Source organism: Manacus vitellinus, unplaced genomic scaffold (genome assembly GCF_001715985.3).
Source record: "Manacus vitellinus isolate BGI_N305 unplaced genomic scaffold, ASM171598v3 scaffold_47_pilon, whole genome shotgun sequence".
NCBI lineage: Eukaryota > Metazoa > Chordata > Aves > Passeriformes > Pipridae > Manacus > Manacus vitellinus.
Genome location: NW_021940585.1, coordinates 283,400 through 287,917, shown reverse-complemented (window position 1 = coordinate 287,917; position 4,518 = coordinate 283,400). Strand labels below are relative to the sequence as shown.

Genomic DNA, 4,518 nt, shown 5'->3' with positions numbered 1-4,518 from the left:
AGAAATACAGAAGGGGAAGGTATTTAATGTTAACTTTGTAGATAGGTGATTTTTGCTGGTTTTCCTTTGGCTCTTGTGCCTTCCCAGGGACCAGAAGATCTTCTCAGGAACCAAGAGATTTTCCCAGGGGTTAGGAGTTCCTCCTAGTATCCAGGAGGTTCTCCCAGGGACCAGAAGATTCCCCCAGGAACCAAGAGATTTTGCAGGAGATCCTCCCGATATCCAGGGGATTCCCCAGGAAACCCCCCCCAGGATCCAGAGAGTTCTCCCAGGGACCAGGAGCCCCGCCCAGCATCTTTTTTTTTGCTTTGCTCCTCCTTTCCCACATCACTCCAGGCAAAGCCCCAAACCTTCCCCTGTCTCCCTGGCTGGGGGAAGCTGCTCTGACCTCTCTCATCACAGTATTTTGGGATTCACCAGCAGCATCTGCTGTGGAAGCTCTCCTGTTCCGTGGGGCTGTGTCACTTTGTTCCCAGGCTGTTCATTTTTAGGCACGGTGCCACCATATCGGGGTCACCAATGTCTCTTGGTGTCCCCTCCTCTTGTCACCACCCGAAGGGGGGGGTGAGGGGGTGCTGGAGGTCTCAGAGCTCCATCCTCTGACGTTGGCAGTGTGTGGGAGGTCAGATGCTTCCCCTGGAGGTGGCTCACAGTCCTGGGAACTCACTCACAGCTTTCACAGCTCCTAAAATGACACAAGGCCCAGTTCTGTCAACCCCTTCAGCTGGGAAGCCGTGGCTGGGGTGGAGATGGGGCTCAGTGACTGGCCCTGTCCAACCTCGCTGGGCACCACGGGTGAGCCTTGGTCCAGCTGGGATGCTCCTTCTGGAATGGCTGCTGGCATCCAGTCCAGCCCTCACAGTCCCTCTGCCTTTGCAGGGGCTGGGATGGGGTCCCAGGAGTGACACCATGGGGAGATGTGACCATCTGGGGCTATGCAGGTGTGCAGGTGGTGGGACAGGGTCTGTCCTCTTTGGAGAGTTTCTCCCTTGGCATGTGCAGGTGCCCACCCTGGGAGTCCTGAGCAATGGGGCTGGGTATGAGTCTGGACTCCCAGTGACACTGGGACTGGGAATCTGCCTGCTCTTCTGGATGAGGCCAGTCCTGAGGATAACCCTGCCCTGTGGTTTTAATAAATCCCTCACAGCATCACATCCCAGAGCACCTCCCAGCCCACCACCAGCCGGATACAGGAGGGGGGAAAGGGTGGAAAAAAGCACATTTTTTCTATTTGTAGGTGGTCTGCAAACTCACAAACAGATGGTCTGAAGCCTTGAGGGCTTCCCTGGGAATAAAGACAGTGAAACAAAAAGAGATCATCTGTTTCCTGATGGGACCTGGATACCAAATCTCCTGTCCCTGGGACACTGGGGATCCTCCTTCTGGCGTGGCTGTTGGCGTCTGCTCCAGCCCTGGAGGTGGGATGGTGTCCCCAGCAGGACACAAAGTGCCTTTCCCAGCACCACACACGCGGATGGGGTAAGATTTCCACTTTGGGTGTCTATAAAATCCATTGAGATGGAAATGATTCAGAAGGCAATTATTATTTCATAATAATATTGATGCAAAGACGTCGGCTGGTTAAATCCTTGGGAAAGAGCCAAGTGGGTGCAGAACTCCAGTTTTCCAAAGGGCTGGGATATGTCTGGAGCAGTGAACGTGGCTGGAGGAGGTGAGTGCAGACACACAGACAATAACAGCTTCACAATTAGGAGAGTAAATGAGAACATCACTCAATCTAGAGAAATTCCCCTGATTTTCTGGAGTTTGGCTCTTTGTTCAGAGCTGGTGCTGTTCAGGGGACAAACTCCCCCTGCTATTGCAGAACCTTGGCAAGGTGACAGCAGGAAGAGAAAGTTGGAATTTCAGCTCTACTGGAATTGTTCCCTGCCCAGCCTCAGTTTCTGCATATTGCATAAAGATTAGCCTGGGGCAAGTCATTTTTTGGATTCAACCTACCCTGCTCTGGCAGATCCGCCTTCAGAAAAGGCTGAAATGTTGCAGATGACATTAAAAACCCTCACCCAGAGTAGCCTCCTTCCCAGCTGGATGCCTGCAGGAGGGAAACATGGAGTGCCAGGGCTGTCTGCAAAGGATCCACAGTTTTTCCATAGGGCTAGACATTAATTTTTGATATTGGGATCTGGCTGGGGCTTGTGGAAATACAATTTTTGTTTCAGGATGAAGAGTGATTGCATCCCCCAGTGCTGCACCCGCTCTCTGTCTGTGCCTCCTGCTGCTCTGGGACCTTTAGGGAGATAAAACAATGTCCCCACATCCCCACATCCCCCCGGATCACTGGGCACTACACCCAGCACGGATTTGCTCCAGCATTCAGGGGAGTCCACGCCCTCCATCCCACCTTAGGGTGTCTCTGCAGTGATCACTGTCTGAAATTGCTCCATACAAATTTGACCACTGTGTATGGGAAGAGAAATATCCCCCATTTCCCTGCTCCAGCTCTCATGTTGCTGGGTGTTCAGGAGCCTTGTGGGACTCCCTGATGCTTTTTGTGGGACCACGAGGGGATGGCAGAGGGGTCCAAGCAGATGCATCTCCATTGTGCCTAAAGGCAGGGGTTGATCCATAGGTTTTATTTGTTTGTAGGAGCTTGGCCACGTCCTTCCTTTGGGGTGGGAGAAGCCTCCCCGTGAAGGGACCTCAGTAAAGGCAAAGGGATACAAAATAATTGCTTTTCACGTTCCCCACCCCAGCCAAGGGCAAAGCAGAGAGTCCGGTCCTGCCCCCTCTCCTTCCCCAGAGCTGCAGGGAGCTGCTGCTTCTCCATCCCCCCGTCCTCCCCTAGCAGATCCAGGCTATTACCAAGGCTATGGTATGGATTGGAGCCGCATGGTAAAGCAGCATCATGTATCCAGGGATATGATTATTTCCCAGTGGTTGAAATCTAGGTCTCTTGCTTGGGAGGAGGGGTGCGGGGTGGGGGGGAAGTGGGCAGGGGGGGAGACGCTCGTATTAATCTTATGAATATTCACGGTGAAGCTTTGCTGGCTTCGGAGGTTGAGTCCGGGGTAGAGTTTGGGGGGCCGGGGGTGAGAGGTGCCGGCAGTGGCGCGGAGCAGCTGCTTGTGCATTCGCTGCATGCCTGACTGCAGAACCGACTGTAAGTTGGTGCCTTTTTCTCCCCCCCCCTCCATCCCCCCCCATCCCTGCATCCTTCCCCTCTTCCCGCTGCTCCCCTGCTTAAATAATCCTGGCCAGGAACGGTGCAAAAGGAGGGACTTTTGATTTAGACGCAAACACGACCCCGAATCTCACCCCTCCGAGACGCAGCCATGGCTCCTGCCTGCAGTGCGGGCAGGGAGAGAACTCCGGGGCTTCGGGCAAATCTTCGCCACCTCCATCCCCCCACCTCCTAAATTTGCATGAATTAACCCTAAAAATGCTTGCGGGGGGGCGGAGGTTATTTGCCAGGAAGGCAGGTGATGGGGAGAAAGTAGGAGAAACTGAGTGCTGGGATAGGTGATGTCAACTCAGACGATGTCGTAGCCCTCTCCATTGAGCATCACTGCTTGGAGTCAGGGAAAGAAGCCCAGAGCCTATGACAAATAAAATCAACCTGTTAAAATAAGAAAAAAAAGGAAATTTCTGTGCTGTTAAACAAATTCGAGGTGTTTTGGAAAGGGAGGAAGGGGAGGAGAGAATTTACGGACAGGAGAAAAACCTGCGTGTTTAGTAGAAAAATAAATAAAATCTTGAAGGTTGGTCGATTTTTTGGTGACATGGGCATTTGTGGCTGCCAGACCTTTCCTGCAGGAGCAGAAAGATGGTGTTTGTGGTGTTCTGGTATGATGCTTGGAGGAGCCAGGGAAGGTCAAATCCAGCTAAACTCCTGAGTGAGTCGCTGGGGAGCGAGTGGTGGGGAGGCAGATGCAGGAAAAGGAGAAAAACTGGGACAAATGTGACCTCCCCTCCTCTGGGCCTGGCAGAAAAGGGTTAAGAGAAACGGTTGAATGCTGCAAGCCTCGTCAGGGTTGTACTATTTTTTCTAGTGCATAAGGAGAAGGGAGAGGAGGGTTGCACGGAAAAGGGAAATTTCCAAGAAAAGAGGGATCTGCGGCAATATCTGCACCTCGGGGGATGAAGAGAGGAACCAACAGGCATAAATGGCCGGGAGACGGCTGAAATCTTCGCCGAGGAGATTGGCACCGCGGGGTTATTTTCCACCTGCCTCCCCTACCCATTTCTGTAATCCTGGCTCAAAGTAGACAAGTCGAGTTGGAGCTGAAGAAGGGAGGTTAGAGGGGTTTTTATTTCATTTGGGAGGGGAGAAACAAAACAAAAAAAAAAAAAAAAAAAAAAGGAAGCAAAAATGAGAGGTTGGTTGTGCCTCCCCGGGTTGAGCACCTCCGTGGCGCGAGGCAATGCAGGATGATGCAGAGGAGCAGTCGCCGGGAGCAGGGATGTGAGGATCCGGCACCCACCGGGGACACGAGCCTCAACATCCCCAGGAGAAATTTCACCCGGCGGAGTCGAATTCCCACGGGGGTGGGTCGGCCG

The 4,518-nt window shown here is 52.9% G+C and overlaps 1 protein-coding gene across 4 annotated transcripts in view; it reads left to right on the top strand.

The window, feature by feature from the left end:
- The first annotated feature begins 3,013 nt into the window (after positions 1-3,013).
- LOC103763000 (potassium voltage-gated channel subfamily A member 2) overlaps positions 3,014-4,518 on the top strand; it is a 6,162-nt gene continuing 4,657 nt past the window's right edge. For 2 of the 4 annotated variants that reach the window (XM_029962560.1, XM_029962562.1), the window contains exons 1-2: positions 3,014-3,121; positions 4,011-4,506. The gene's annotated coding sequence lies outside the window, so the exon portion shown is untranslated. Of the gene's footprint in view, positions 3,122-3,869; positions 4,507-4,518 lie in introns of those variants that run through there. The other 2 variants (XM_018079801.3, XM_029962561.1) reach the window with 2 other exon arrangements.